Genomic DNA, 16,634 nt, shown 5'->3' with positions numbered 1-16,634 from the left:
TTCTTATAGAGAGTTTGTCACAAAAGTCTTGGCCCGTGCTTTTTTATGACTATCTCTTGGAATTTAAGAATGGTGCCATATGATGTTTCCATCTGAACATCAGGAAACACTTTTTTTTTTACTGTGAGGATGACTGAGCACTGGCACTGGTTGTCCAGAAAGGCTGTGGAGTCTCCGTCCTTGGAGATATTCCAAAGCCATCTGGACATGATCCTGGGCAACCTGGTTGAGCAGGGGGGCTGGACCAGATGACCTCCAGAGGTCCCTTCCAACCTCAACCATTCTGTGATCCTGTGACTTTTACTTTCTCACCTTTCTTTTGGTAGTATATAACAATTTTAAATAATTTATTTAGCTTGTTTATTTGGCTGGCATTGGACAAATTGGATTTTATTGTTTCTCTATTTTGAGTTGTGTAAGTAGGTGTTCGTTGGCTGAAGTGGTATTTTTGGGGTATCATAGCTGCTAAAATGTCTTGTGGTCTTGTCTGAGAGGACTACTAGGGCAGTTAATTTAATTCCTAGTGGCCTATGATAATGCAGTAATTTGCAGTAACAGCTTCACTTCCTTTTTTTGTTTCAGGGACTGAAGTTCATGTGTACATTTCCCCCACATTTTTCTTGATTCCTTTCCTGCATTGTTCTACATATGGCATCTTCCTGGCTTTAGCGAGCAAAAAGGTAGGGCTGTGCTCTGAGCTAGCTATAAAGTTCCGGCTGAAATCAGTAGGAAGAAACAAGTGCCTCCAGGACAGTTACCTCATCCAGGGATAGCTGTCTATTAACTTTCAGGGCAGAGTAAGCAAGCAGTTTAGAGGACGTGTAACTTCTGTCTGCCTGCAGTTAGGGGAGATGAATTCACCTGTAGGCTTCCGTATGGTCCTTCTCTGTTGCCTTTTTTTCAGAGTGGCTCTGATCTCTTAGGAGTTTTTCTGTTTTCCTTAAGTATGACTGTTACGATAAAGAATATAGGAGGCAAAAATGCTACATGTTCAGTTTGTGTGAAGTCCTGCTGTTTTGAGACAGAGGTGAGGTTGCTCTGTGAGTGCCCAACACAGAAAGATATGGGAACACGTATTCATATTTGTTCTCAAAGATTTGTTACTGAACTCTTTCCACCTCCTTTCCCTGCAACAAAGGCAGAGATGTCCCTTAGCCTTCTGTTTTACATTTCCTTCTTACAGAAAGATAGACGTCTTTCTAGCTGGCCGAAGATCTCATGCTTTGACTCAATTGCTATTCATTTCATAGTGTAGGGCGGCTCTGCAGAACTTGGTACCACATACTTGTCTTGTGTACCATGCATAAGATAGTAAGGCTAAATGTCTCTCTAACATTTGTACTCCCTGAACTATCTACTCCTTACTTGATATTCTACTCTTAATTTACTTGGCCTCATAGTGCTGTGATTATATTATCAGAGAATTTAAAATTTTGTTTGATTACATTATCAAAGAATTTGCTATTTGGTTCTGCTGTTTCCCTTTCTCTTCATGTACGCTTCTGAAGAGGTCTTTGTGCCTTTCACACACATTGATGCCCACTGTTCATTTGCATTCCATTTCTTATTGTGTTCTGCTGCCTTGTCTTTGCATCTGGTGCTAGTCTGAACTTCACAGTCCATTTATTTTTTGCTGTTTTGCACTGCACTGATGTCACATACATGCAAAGATCTCTGAGTCACTGCTTACTTTCTCAATATGGGGGCATTTTTTTTTTGTCTGCAATCCTTTGCATAATGACTTGTCTTGTCAGGATATTTGCATGTGACCCTGTGTAAAGGGCATTTCATTATTATCTTTTTATTTTTTCCACAATAGCCATAGATCTTTGGATTTTGTTCATCTCTTCTGCTTTGTATTTGTATGCCTGCCTTTGTTGAATTTTCAGTAAATTTTCATGCCTTCCTTGCTCTACGTTCTGAAATACCTTTGTGACTGCTTTGCTTATATTCTCTATTTGGATGTGAGCTTGTTCACTAGCTGTGCAAGTCTTTAGTTCTCTGTAGAGTTAATGGGATCACTAAGCATTCTCATTTGAGTGACTGGATTTTTGTCCTGTCATTATTCTATCACAAATTAGTTCAGCCTGTAGAGTTTGGTAATTGCACAAATCAATCATCTTTGTGTAATTTGCCAGAGCTCTGACACGTTGTTCTGCACGTTCTTGATTGATGGAAAAAGGAGTCTTTCATGTAACAGTATTTATTAATGAATTAAAATGCTCAGGAGCATTAAGATTTCTCCCTGCCTACTGCTGACGTAATGGAATGTCACTGAAGTGTAAGATACCCTTTGCCTGTAACAACTGTAAGTCTACTCCTCTGATTTTGTTTCCTGTTTTCTAGAGTCATGTTGCAATCTGTCGTTTTCTTTCTGTGTCTGTGCAGTTCTATAATTTCTCTCTTTAAATGCTCATCTACTCAGGTACTGGACTGGACATATTTTCCCTTAAGATTTTCATTGGGTGTAAGATTACATTAAATTTTGACCTTGTAATTGTATATAAGCACAAGCAAAGACAGTCAAAACAGGGCCACACTCATGTTTTGTTCCTTCTTTCACATGTAAGGTCTTCATCACACTCACAAACTTTGCATTTTGTATTTCGGCAGAGCTCTACAAAGTTGCTCTGAGAAAATTACTCTCACCTTTCTGTCCCCTCCATCTCTTCACTCTGTGTCTGGCCTCTAGACACTTGCTCCTTATCCCCCTGGGTCTGTTCTGAATCTCACAGTTTTGCATTGTGGTACCTTTGCCCAGTCAGCTCCATGCCCACACACTTCATCAAATCTGTCTCACCTATCCCTCAGGGCATCTTTTCACTGGTTTGCAGGTTTGCTGCTTTTAGCCACCTTTTCCCTACTCCTCCTGACACCTCTTGTTGCCACATCTACTTGCTTATCCTATCTTATTCTTCTTTTGTGTAGGAGTCAAGTAGATGCCTGCTCCTTACTTGGGATCTGGCACATGCGATGGGGAGCTGGTGTTTCTTTATCTCTGGAAAACCAGAGTGGAAGAACAGTTTTAACTGCTGAACCCTAGTTAACCTCTACTCTACATACGCAAAATTGGATGATTCCCCCAGCACCAGAAGGCTTGTAGCACGATCTATTTTGAATGCATATTTATGAAGCACATTTTCCTGATACAAAGGCCATTGCCTTGTCCTTTTGTAGTGTTTGTTCCAAACCATGTAACTTTCAAAGGAAAAGATCACCAGTTTTAATCTTGAAATAAAACCATGCTTTTCTTCCCCTAGCCTTTCTCAAGGGAAATTCAAATTTCAAAGGGAAAATTTTCAAAAGTAAGAAAATCTATGGTAAATAGAAAATTGTTTGGAAAAAAAAATCAGGCTAAGCCAGTAGCAAAAGAGCAAATTTTATGTCCAAAACCTAGTGGGTCAAGGTCACAAATAAAACAGAGCAGAATCTTAAAGATGAGTGAATAAGGCAATAACAACTGGTGTTAATAAGTTTGTTGAAAGAAAACATTCTGAGTTTAGAAAAAAGTTGTGGTATAGGATCCATTACTTTAGCTGGGGTTGAAATGAGGAAAAGAGTTGTATGGGGGAATAGTTTAATTTAAATTGACTGAATCAGTATGCAAGAAAAAATAAAGTCCTGTCAATAAAAGTCATTATTTAAGAGGCAATCTTTCCCCATTAATGAAGGAAACTGTATGAGCTGGTTGTGCACATGAAGAAAGAAAAGAAATAGTGTCTGCACCTGCCATGACTAACCTTAAGATACTGAATCAAAGGAGTGAATAAAAACTTTCTGTGTCTCAAGAGCATTTTGTTCTGTACCTCCTCACTCAGAATAAATACATTTGTTCCAGATGAGATGAATGCAATTCATAGGTGCAAATCTTTCTTATGAGCTCAAAATGTATTTGGGTGTAGTTACACTACAGCAGTCTGGATCTGATTTGCTAGAAGCCAAAGTGCCTCAAGAGGAATGGCATTTTTATGATACCTGACAGTGCACTTTTGGGTGAAACAAAGCTTACTTCTAAATATAAAGTCGCTTTAACGACTTTTGTTTCCAATCCATGCACTAATGGGATAACCACTAAATGAACAGCTCAGTGTTTAACCTCTAGTGTAATGATGTCTTCAGTGCCTTCCTAGCACCATTTCTATTGACCTTGTCAGTTTATTTCTGTTTCATAGCCTGCCTGTGTCACTCGAGTCCTCTGTGTTTATTTGTGTGCCTTCATTATAATTGCAAACCAGGTCCAGACGCTGTTTCCCAAATGCAATAAGCTGTTTTGTCCTAGGATGTCAGTTTTGTTTGGTACCCGTACTGCACAAACCTAAGAGAGGGTACAAATTTGGACCAGGTTCACTGTGTATGAGGAGTGAGAACATTTTCTGAGCATTGCCTGTGACTGATAAGTTGCAGATAAAAAGGTGTTACCTAAATCAGATACAGTCACAGACAGGTATAAAGCAGTAGGTTCTAGTTCCTGATATGTTGCCAGGGCTTACCCCCTGCTCAGGGTGGCTGGGATGAGAGGGAACAGACCTTTCAGAAGATACTTTCTAATAGTCAGCAAAAAACCACTGTGATTTTGATAGCAGAACTGGATGGTCAGGTTTTCGTGGCTACTATCTGTGTTGTCACTTCTGGCCTGAATCTGTGCTGACAACCACTGAGCACAAGCCTGTGGAATTTGCCAGACAGCACCTTGTCTTCCCATCCAAGCTCACTGATTGATTTCTCTACTACCTGTGACACCAGTCTTGCATGTCCTGTTTGCTTTATGTGCTTCACAAAGTTCATCTGATAATTGCTTCTGGAGATCAACAACCTGCTTTGTTCTCTCAGCTTGTTACGTACCTGCCTTGGTTTTGCTCATAGGCCGTCTCTCTTTCAGACTCTCCTCATCCAGCAACAAAACTGATCTCCAGAAGTCTCATATCCTTCTGTCTCTCTTTTAAGCCTAGGGCTGCCCTCATGTCTCTTTTTCTTTTCCCCCTCAAAACACCTGCAGGTTTTCAAAACAGAAAAAAAAGGGAAACCATTTGTAGCAAGCACAAAGCATGGATCAGGGATGCCTTTCCACTTCTACTTGGGCAGGAGGGAGAATGAAAGATGAAGAACAAACAATTATTTCTCAAAATATTCAACCAAGTGGAATTGTCCCTTTCAACCCTTTCCACAAACTGGTGGAATTAAAGATGCTAATGTCAGCTGTCAAAACCTAAGCAAATATAGGACTTGTACTTACTGGTACTGGAAGGTGGGCTGGAAAAGAAGAGCAGAATGTAGTTTACCTGAGGGATAATGCAAGTGGAAGAATGGAAGGATGGAAATGGGGAAGGTAGGAAACAGAAACATGAAGAGTAATTTTTCGCAAAGAGCTATTGAGCTAAAAAATCCCTTTGTGATTTGCTCCAACTGTTCTAAGGATCCCATATTTTTGAGTGGGGTAGAACTTGTGCAGAAACAGTTTGAGCAGGTTTCTTAGATCTTGCAGGAGATTTTGAAAGCTTAAAAAAGAGATAGCCTGAAACATTGGGCCAGGTACTGAACACAGACTAGATTTCCAGGTTTATGAGGTTTTTGGTTTTTTTTTAAATTCCAAGATTCTAAAGTCTTCAAAATAGTCTACTACTTTGGTTGAAGTCTTTTGAAAATCTGGGTATAAACCAATGTGAAAGAAGTTGGGAGGTGGGGAAGGTCCAGGTCTATGTAAAACCGTAGCTGCCTGTTGTAATTTTCACGGAAAATCTGTCACTTGAGAAGTTTCTGACTTCTTGTTCACCCCAGAATGGATTGTGGCCCACACTTGCAAAACAGTAGAGAAGTAACAATGCAGGAAGTCAGCAAACTTGCTGTAATAGACACAGATGTATCTTCTGGTCAACGTCCTCTTTAATTTACTGGTTGTTATGTAGGACAAATGTTCCTTTCCCAAAAGGTAATTTTAAAACCAAAAGGAGAGTTGCTTACTTACAATAGTCTGAAAAAGCACAGGAAGGGCTTATTGTTTTTAGAAAGAGCCAACAGTAAATAAAGATGTCACAGATATAAAAATAAACCTATGCAAGACTTCATACGAAGTAAGTAGCCAGAATGAATTCTTCCTTTGGGCATACATAGTCAGATTATGTCATGTGAGTCCCCTCTTCCCCACTTGAAATCAAAGCAAAAATTCAAGATGCCGAAGAAGGAGAACTGGTTTCTGTGGGCCTGATTCAAGGCTACCCTATGACATTAGGCCTGTTTATGTGCTTTCAGTCTGGAGGCTCAGGGTATTACATTTCTGCAAGTACAACTTTCCTCCTTGACACTTAGTAAAGAGAGCAAAGAGAGTTGAGTAGCTTCCATAACAACAAAATCCCCAAATGTGTGGTTGAAAAGTCAGAGGACTCTTAACCTATAAATATCACCAGCTGTACACATCAATTACTTACATACATTTTCAGTTCCTGATTCCGTGTGGGAAATCCGTCTCTGTGTAGGTGGATTCAGCCCACTCTCATCAGGCCCTATCTGAAGCCAGGGTCTGCTGGTGTTGAAGGTGGGTAAGAATAGTGACACGTAGGTATGGGGCAGTACAGAGAAGAAGCTTTCTCTGTCACTTGAATTTGCTGTTCTTTCTGTTAGTGAAAACACTAAAATCCTCTTATGTAGCTGTTCTGGCAGAATGCAATCATACAGAGAAAATCTGATTGTAAGGGGTCTAAAGCAGTGAGTTTCAAGCTTTTTCAGTGAGCAGAAAAAAAATCCTGGGGTGGAGTGGACCCATGAATCATAAGTTGATTAGCTTTCCCTAATAATCTTTAGGCCCCTGCAGACCAGGGGTAATGCAAATCACAGGCGGGAAAAAAAGTCTTTTCTTCTCTGGAGTTTTGTCACCTGTTTCACAGAGCATCAATCCGCTGGACCTTCTCATCTAATCACTCACAAAATAATAATGAGCCTACTTGAAATAAAGCAGGGTCAACTTGCATCACAGCAATTCTTTCCTACAGATAAATTTCCTCAGCGAATTGACTTGCCTTTGCTAGAGAAGGACACAGATATGGAAGTCAAGTAGATCTTTTACATCCTCATGAAATTCCTTTCCACCACAATACCTTACAGACAAAATTCCCCATGGGCTTCACAGTGGGTTTGTGAAAGTGTTATGCCATTCCTTTTGAAACGTTAAGGTCATGGGTGCAAAGGGAGTGAAGCACAAGCAGGGCCTGAAAAGAGAACTTCGCTGTGGATTGTTGCAGTTGAGTGAAAGTATGTAGTTGTAGAGGGACAAGGTTTAAGTTGAAACAGAAGTGGTCCCTATTTGGTCAAGCATGGATATAGGGGAAAGCCTGATGATAGGAATATGGCTTCCTATGTTTTGCATTAAAGAGTTTACATTTGTCAAATAATAAATAAATAAAAAAAAACAGTGCAGAAAATATATTAGGCTTTAAAGTAAACCACAGCACTGTAGTTGTCAGTTTAGCTTTCTCTGTGGTTAAAAGCTCTGTCTTGTAGTTTGGCAAGGTAATCCCTTAATCACCTGGGCAGTCTTCTAAGGCACCCCCTTGTAAAAGTAGTTGACGCTTTCAATGTGAAGTGGTCTTTGTAGTATATCTGGAGCTGCTCTGGCACCTCAGTGGCCATGTTGTTCTCTGCTGATTCATCATAAACCACACAGGCATTTTCTGCTTGCCATTTAATGGATTTAATATAGGGAAGATAGTGTGGAACCATGTATTTTCTGAAGTAGCTGTATTCCATTATTTTGTTGTGTGTGGTGCACTGTTCTCAGATATACAAAGCTGAAAATATTGAAAGATAATTTCCAGGGGAGTTCCCTTGGTAATTTCCTGTTCCTCAAATAGCGTAGCCAGAAAGTCATCAGAATTTTCTGTAAAATTCCTGGGGCTGAAAGAATGCACAGAGATTTCTTTCACTGTGCTGTGCCTGAAAGAATAATTAACTGAAATGCAAAAGAAAAAAAATTATCTTGTTTAAATGAGACATCTTTTATCTACAACACTGCTTGGTGAGAGATTAAAGTGCAATGTAATGTCACATAAGGTTTATAGACTGACACGTTTTTACACTGTTTGTGCAGGGGCAGATTTGTAATAAAGTCTGCAGGTTCAGGAAGCTTTGTGGTCATGTTCTGGCACTGCCACAGCTGCGGGTGGCGAGAGGCAAGGCAGAGCAAGGAAGGGAAGGACTTGTGATGGTTGAAGCTGGGTAAGAAGGAAGGAATGTGACAGCCTGGGAAATACAGGGGCAAAGAAGAAGGCAGTGACTGTAGCTGTAATGGGAGAAGGAAAGAGATGGAGGAGGACTGAGAAAGGAGTGTAATAATTTGTGTGGGGTGGCAGGAAATGAAGCAAGAACAGATGGGAGGATGCAAATGAGAAAGAGAAGGCAGCAGCAGCAGTCAGGCTCAGCTGCAGAGAGGTTGGAACTGCCACCTATATTTAATATAATCCTCTATTTCACTCTTGCTTTGAGAATAGGGGTATCTAGAATATGGGTTATGGAATGATTCGGGGTGTATCTTTCTATGTGGCAAATGACGTATCTTCTGCAGCAGCTGGCTTGAGCCCTCCAGCCCAGACAGAACAAGATGCGCAAATTGGTGAGAAGCAGAGGAACTGCTCCTCCTCTCTAGCTGTCTCACACCCTCTCGCTGGATCAGCTAGCCAAAGAACTGACACCCTGATGGCGGCTTCAGCATCTTGCCAAGAATACCTAGGAAGCAGAAGGGCACTGGAACCATAAATCTAAAAGTCTTGCAAAACAAAATCTGTGGTGATATACATAAAATCGATACTCCACACAGAGCTTTATAAATTGAAATTCACCATTTTCTCTCCTGCTAGAGAAAGCACACATCACTTAAAAATTTCCGGAGAAAGGATGTCATTATTTATTAAATTCTCTAAGATAAATGCTTAATGAAGCCTATTGATTTAATCGCCATCTCATTCCACTGAATTTTTTTCATAGTTTATGCATACATTGGAGCCACAGTAAACTCTGTGGATGATTTCCATTTTTAGAGTGTTGTTATAGCTTGATTCTCCTCATGCAAAACTTACAGACCACTGAAGTTTATTACAGTACAGTCAAAACTGGCTTAATGTGAGAAGAATTGAGCACATTATTCTCATTTTCTAAAAGGTTATAGTTCTTCAGGGCTAGTGCCAAAAGTTACATGAGGTATAGTGTCTTGAAATACATGTCATGCCCGTTCCTCAAACTGGTGCAACAGAACTACTGTGCTTTCTCTGAGTGATAATACAGAAAGAATCTTGCCCTGTTTTGAACTCTGAATGGAAGGACATAAATATTTTGAAAGGAGTTGTTGGCTTACAAATGTGACTCCAGCTGAGACTTTAAACATCAAAGAGACATGTTGATGGAGATCAGTAAGAATTTATAAAGCCATATGACTTGGAACATGTCAGCCAGAGATGAAAAAGAGACTGATGTCCTGTGATCCTTACTTTCCCATAGTAGGTTGCCTGTTCCTGGGGATGCTCAATGGCTGTTAAAGACAGAATAGTACCCTAAATGTTAATTTTCAGTTTTGTATAATATCAAATTATGCCCAGACAGATATGAGTAATTGAAAATATTTTTGATATTATGTAAGGTTTAGGAATGACCATTTATCTTTTTTTCAGCCATCAACAGAATGTCCTAGGTGCCACATTTATTAGGTTTGGACAAGCCCTTATTGGGACAGCAAGGTCAGGCAAAATAAATCAGAATGAGACACGTGAAGGTAAACGAGCATACTTCATCAGAGGTGTTAGAGAAAGTTTAGTACATTCTTCCTCTTTCTGAGGAGGAGTGTGGGAAGGTAGGTGGTGTTCAAGGAGCAGTTTCATGAAAAGACATAATTCAGCCTTTCACTGGATGGTAGTAGCAGCAACTACTGGGAAAAGCATCTTCCAGAGTGTCTTTAACTTTTGTATGTGCTTGCAGAGGATTTGAAAGACTTTTTTGTTTTGAGTGGAAAATCTTGATTCCTCTCCAACACTCTCCATTTTCTCCGCTTTGTATAATTATGCTACCTTTTACTGGCAAAGAAGCAAGTGTAGAAAGTCACATCATACTCTGGTATCAACTGTTGGTATCTGTATGAAGGGAAAGGCAGCAGAAAATTAAACTCCTCTTTTCGATCACATACAGTTCATTTGCCTGTAATTAAACTTGACAGTGAGTGATTCTATAACTCATAGGCTTTTAAGGTAGATTATTCTTCACAATAATGGACAGCAGAGCTTGTACTCCTTTTTCTAGGAAAGGATTGCATCCTTTTGTTTTTTTGCTTTAAAAATGGCCAGACCTGGACCTTTACTGGGGCATGTCTTATGTTTGCAGTGCTGCCATTCCAGTGGTGCCAGAGTCAGCCTTCTCAAAACACAGAAATGCATCATGCTAGGAAGCCTATGGTGAGGGTCGATTTGATTTCTTCACTGAGAAAATCTGTGTAAAGCAACCAAGCTTGTGAACATGCCCACATGCCATCTGAGCTTCACAGTAGGATTTTATGAGCAATTTCTTTTTAACTCCCTCTTATTCTTTCAAAAGTGAAGATAACAGTCTATACAGTATTCTTCACAGGTCTCAATCTGAATTTTCAAAAAAGGGCATACAAGCAGGGTGTCTTTCAAAAATGAAAGGGATTTTTCAGTTAAAAACCCTCAAATCTCTACCTATAGTAATTTCAGGGAGAAAAAAAAGGAAACATTTATGATTATTCTTGTCATTAGTTTTTTCTTGGAAGCCTCAAAATTTGATTTAATCATCTATGGCGTTCTTGGTTCTTGGGCAATTCATATGCCTACACTTGTAAAAAAAGGGCATATATGTAAATTCCTGTTCAAGAAAACATAGGTTTTGTTCCACTAAAGTCCCAAATGTTTTGAAAAGGATGGGTTTCAGCTTCTTGATGGACTCTGTTCCAGGTGTCAGAAAGAGTTCCTGACTTAAGTCAGATGGGTAGACAGTGCAAATGTGCGCTTCATGTTGACAGCCTCCATCGGTTCTGAAGGTAATGTGAAAACTGTCAGCCTCCTTTTCTTAACCATTATTTACCACCTTTAAGTGGATCACTTAGTGGATCACCACAAAGGAATCATTTGGATCACCTAGTGAAATGAGAATTAGGGAAAAAATTGCTATACCATACATTTTCCTGTGCAAGAAGGACGAAACCTTAGCTGTACTGAGTCACTGGCCTAGCATTCCTTGTAATCCAAAGAGTTAATTGTGAAAAATATTTGCCTTGAATTAGCTATACTTCAGAAAGAATTGCATAGTCTGGTTCTGATATCAACCATGGTTGCTGATGAGCAACATAAATTGGCCTCATATTCTTCATGATGGTATTTGCTGATTGTGATATGAATGAGCCTGAGAAGGATTTTTCAGTGTGCTTTAACTTCCGATCAGGGCTGAAAGGTAAACACTGAAAGAAAGTCTTAAACACAGCTCTGTTGCAAGAGATCTGCCTTCTGCCTCCATTTAAAATTTTATTTCTAGGGCTTCCCTTTTAAAGCTTCTTTCCCATATTTAGATTTTGCTCCACCATCCCGACAGCTATGTATTGGACAAGGATACAGAATCAGGAAGATACATTGAGCATAGCACGCCCACACAAGCACTCCAGAAGAATTGCTCTGGGTGATGTGTCTGTGAAACATGCATCTCATAGAAATGGCTGTTTCTATGTGTCTTGTTTATTATTGAGGGCAGCACCATAGCCACCATGGTCAGGTGATGAATGTTCCCTTTGTAGTTACTGGTTTATCCTTCTCTCACCTTGCAGTAAGGCTTCATTGTTACAATCATGGAAACAAAACAAGTTTGTTATGAATGATGGTGTTATAATTTTCGAGGCTATTTTTTTTTCCTAGTATCTGACAAATTGTGTATGTAAAAGAGTTGCAGGACTGGAAGAGTTACCAGCAAAGCTTTAAAATAGTGCTATGTAAGCACTGATAAAAAAGGAAACCAGGAAATGAATCTGCTGCACTCTCTGATACCTGAGAAGCTTCACACGCTCTGCTTCCTTCTAATACTGTTTATGTTCCTTTAAAAATAATTCTCCTCCTTGCATTAATTGGTGCCTTTGGCAGTCATTTAATTTCCTTCAGTCTTCATTAACTTAAGTGAAAATGGCAGAAAGAGTATATGCTAGTGTCTCTTCCTCCTCCTCTGTTCCAACATTTTGGTCATCAATGTTCATCTAAGAACTGAAAGATGAAGAGATTACTAAGTTTTCATCTGGGAGTGTGTTCTCCACCTGACCACTTTTTACTCTAAATATTCTTCTTCCTGTAACTTGTATTTTTTTTTTTATCATATTACACTTTTCCTCTTTCAGCTAATGTTTGCAGTTTGTTATTCATGCCTACCAGCACTGCTAGGACTCTGGGTTTTATTTTTACAGGTGGAAAGTATATCTTTTGGGAGTAATACTCTTGTTCAAAGTCCTTGCCCCTTCCTCTCTTTTTTCCTCATTCTGACCCTATTTTGTTTGACTGGAGAATTGATTTTTAACACTACATGTGAGCTCTCCCCACTTTCTGTCCTCTACCTTGACATTTACACAGATCTGAAACTGCATCTTGGCTAGTACTCAAGCTATTCCCTGTGATTTCCTTCCTGCCTCCGTTTCTTGCTTTTGTTTTGTACAAGGAAGCCTTCTGTTGATGTCTGCACAAACACTTCTCTTTCTGTAGTCTTTGCAAATACCCATTCTCATTTCTTTAGCTGAGATCTCCTGTTGTACGTGCCTATTGACAAGTTCCACCTTGCTTTCATCTAATACCATTATGATTTTCTTATATTCCTGTACCCTTGGGTATAGAAGTTTTAGAATAAAATCCCACTGCACCATTTTTAGTCTGGGTTCTGCTCAGTTTTTGTCTAATTCCCCCTCTATAGCAGTCCATGAGAAGAATTTTCTAAAGAAAACTGCTGCTGACTGCAGGTTATAATGGTCTCCTAGTTATAACTTCAAAACTGGGATCATGCTGAATTCCAAACTCTGTTGTTTAAGGAAACAATTCTGCCTTACTTGTTCTTTCCTATGTATGCTGAACCACTTTGCCATGTTAATTTGGATTCCTGCTATAGCATAGACTTGTTGGTTCCCTTACTTTTTATTTGGGTTTTCTTTGATTACTTACAAGTGCAATGCAAAGGTCCACTGGTTCATTTTATTGCTGGATTGAAAAAAGGGAAAAGAGAACATAGTTGTGTTTCTCTAAATTAGAATAATATACTCGCCAGCTATTCCCAGTAGGAAATACTTTCCCAGTTCCTTATTTCCAATCCTTTTGTTAACTCCTTTATTTGACTGTGCATTTTTCTATAGATATAATATTTTTCCTTCCCGTTCCCTAGTTCTTCACTTTGACAGATGGCTTTTTTCTCCTTTAATATTTGTCCCCTTCCACATCAATGACCTGTGTCAACTATGTTTCCCTTACTTTTACATCTCCTCTATAAAAAATTAATTTCTTTCAAGCTAAGGTACTTCATCTTCTGGTCTGGCTCTATGCTCATGATGAAAACACCTGTGTAATGCCCCTTTTTTAAGAAAGCACCAGGTAGCCTCAAGCCTAGCCAAGGAATCTGTGTGATGAGGGTCTGTGGGGAGAAGCTGCTATCTTTTTTGTGTCATCAGCACTGCACAATAAAGAGCGGTTGTGGCACTTACTGGTTGAATTTTAATGGTATTAAAAAATTAAACGTATTATCTTAGGACGTATCTAAGGACCCAGCTAGCTAGCAGTGACTGGTGAAATGGGGTTTTTATATGCAATTCAATTCTACTCTTCTGCTCAGGTCTTCGTGCTGAAGGCAATTCAGCTTCACAAAAAAAAAAAAAAAAAAAAAGTAACCTAAAAAATCTTCATTCTCAGTCAACAGCGAATGAGTTCTGGTGCAAGGTAAGCTCTAGATGAAAGATTTGCCATATGCATCTAAAGTTAGTTCCTGAGAGTAGCTACCTTTGCAGAACGATTCTCTGCTGGGTGTTATTTTCTAAATATGGTGTCTTTACACAACATTAAGTAAAATTAGGAAATGAGGCATTTTTATGTGGGAAGTACAAACTGAGCTGTTTACTTTTGTTTCAAATAATAGCATAGAACTGCCTCTACAGAGCATGTACATTCTCAAATACCAGTTTATAAACTGTGCTAAAGTGTCATCGTCACTTAATTTTTCACTGCTCATTAAATCCAAAACATGCTTACACATGCATGAGCATGCTTCCAATGCTTCTAAATAGATTAATGGGGCTTATTTGTGGATCAAGGCTAAAACACAGTGTCACAGGCTGAAAATGTAAGTCTTCAGAGGTAGAGCAATGACTTATGAGTTCTCATGACTTCATGGGAATGCATGTACTGCAAAGAATTGAAGTTTTACTCTTGCAACAAAATAATCCTTTTGTGTTCAGTTGTTGTTTGTTTCCTTGTAATAACCCCATAGTAGGTATATCAAACATCTTGTAATAATACCCAAAGGTACTGTCATGTGTTGTGTTTTGTTTTGTTTTGGGATTTGTGTCTGCATGCTTCATTGGTTCTTCAAAGTTGAAAGTGCCTGTTTAATTAGGGCTTGGTTCAATCCCTATTAAGTGACATTAAAAGACATCCACCTAGACCTCTTGTCCATTACAATGAAAAAGTCACTACAACTATTAGTAAAAGGTAACACCTTTAAATCCTCCTATATTTGAGCTACATAGATGTTTACACTTATTCTTAGTATTTTCAGTATCTCCCAAGTAATAATGTGATTCCTTACAATTTATTAACCAGTCAGGACAAGTTCACAAGTATGTAACATAAACACTTGACTCCAGAGTGTAATTGCAACTTCTTGGATTTTCATATTATGAAGTATGATACTAAAGTGTGATCACAAATATCATTACTGGTGGTATGTGGACCACAGTTGTAGTAAGAATGGAAGGACTGATGGAGGAGGGATCAGGAAGTCATTCTTGGATGTTTGCAGTTGGCTATCTGTTTAGTTGTGGTCTTCCTCTGCTCAGCATTTTTACTTAAATACAAGGAAAAGAAAAAAAGATGACTGCTTTATAAAGACATTGGGAAAATATAAGAGAAATTTTCTAGTTTGTGTGTGAAAGAGAAATTTTTAATAACCTTTTAATGTTAAGGTTCTTCAAGTGTTTTATTAAGAAGTGTTTTTTAATAATGAAGAAAGGCTTTCCTGAGACTATTCTGACATGAATATAAAGGCAAAATGTTTTCAAAAACTTTGCTTCCAGTCACCAATCTCTTTTTCAGCCTTTTCCTTGGATCTCTGCATCCTGAGCATGTGACCTTTGTAGCTGAACATGAATGTGCAGCTACATTGTCTTTGAACAATTTCTTTGACTTCAGGCTACAGTGCTTAGAAGCCAGGAGCTGCTGAGAATGGTTGCAACTAAAAGGGAAAGAGCCTGTCCACCAACTCTATGTAGCTGGGAACTCTGATTTCAAATTCAAAGGTTCTGTATACATACAAATGTTCCCCAGTTGAAGGAGTGGGAAATGCATGAACTGATATAGCTAACTTTTTACAAGTTTGTTTGGTGTTTGCTGTGTTCATCTGAGCCTGGGTAGGAACCTTGACTTTTGGGCTAGCATTGAACTTATTTGCACCACAATAAGTTGTCTGAACTTTCACTGGAAAGAATCAGGCGTCACTTGCCTTATTAAGAATAAATCTATATGTTCTTTTACATTGTAGTAATTTGTTTGGATTTGAATAGCAATATTCTCTCTGGATTTTAAGAGAAATTATGTGCTTTGTGATACAACAGAGTTACACTGGAGATCTGTCCTTTCTCATACCAAGAATTTTCATGTGATTTTGTTTATGTTTAGTATTACACTGTATGGACATAAACACAATGTTCCAATTTAATCTAAACAATCAGGGCCTTCATTTATGAAGAACTGTGAGAAAGTCTGACAAGAGACGTTCAAGGGAAAGTGCATAAAACCAGCCCTGGAATCTCCCAGCATATCTAAACTTGTCAGTAATTAAATTCAGAAACTGTTGGAATCCTTTAGAAGTTGAGTAGTTGGGGGAGCATTTAATTTTTCTCCCTTAGTGGATTGATTACTATGGTATTTCTGTTACGTGTGAAGAAATCAGCCCCTATGTAAAACAGCCAAAATGCTCCAGGGCTTCTTTGGAAAGAAACCTTCAGTCTTGTTAATATGTGGTTTAGCAGAGAGAGAGAGAGGCTGTTGGAGGGCATAATGTTTAGGATTTGGCATTGTAAATGGGAAGCCAGGTATATGAATTTCTCCTTGCAGGGAGATGGCAAGGTAAACTTAGTTGCTGAGTACCTTTCATAGGTATGCTCACAAGAGGTTGAGCCTATCTTTCCCCTTTCAACCCAAGAGGGAGGATGAAGGAAAGAGTCAAATATCACCTAGTAAAGTAAGATGGAAGGTCTACCTTCCCCAAAAATTTGCTAGTACAGGTGAACTCCCATCTAAATGTAGCTGTGAAGAAAACTGTGTTCCTCATCTGGGTTATCAGCAGCTTTTCCTGAGCCCAGACATGTTTTATTGTCTTATTTCTGGTCTGCAGTAATGCCTCAAGGAAAGCAAGGTCTACTG

At 39.0% G+C, this 16,634-nt stretch overlaps 1 long non-coding RNA gene across 2 annotated transcripts in view; it reads right to left on the bottom strand.

The window, feature by feature from the left end:
- Positions 1 to 16,634, bottom strand: part of LOC114011690 (uncharacterized) — a 40,754-nt gene that overhangs the window by 4,289 nt on the left and 19,831 nt on the right. Inside the window, exon 2 of one of the 2 annotated variants that reach the window (XR_003553732.2) lies at positions 4,843 to 4,990. This is a non-coding gene — a long non-coding RNA (uncharacterized LOC114011690). Of the gene's footprint in view, positions 1 to 4,842; positions 4,991 to 9,659; positions 10,107 to 16,634 lie in introns of those variants that run through there. The other variant, XR_008746245.1, reaches the window with a different exon arrangement.

The sequence above is a fragment of the Falco peregrinus genome, chromosome 3 (genome assembly GCF_023634155.1).
Source record: "Falco peregrinus isolate bFalPer1 chromosome 3, bFalPer1.pri, whole genome shotgun sequence".
Taxonomy (NCBI): domain Eukaryota; kingdom Metazoa; phylum Chordata; class Aves; order Falconiformes; family Falconidae; genus Falco; species Falco peregrinus.
The sequence above is the reverse complement of the archived record's forward strand: the minus strand, read 5'-3'. Positions and strand labels throughout refer to the sequence as shown.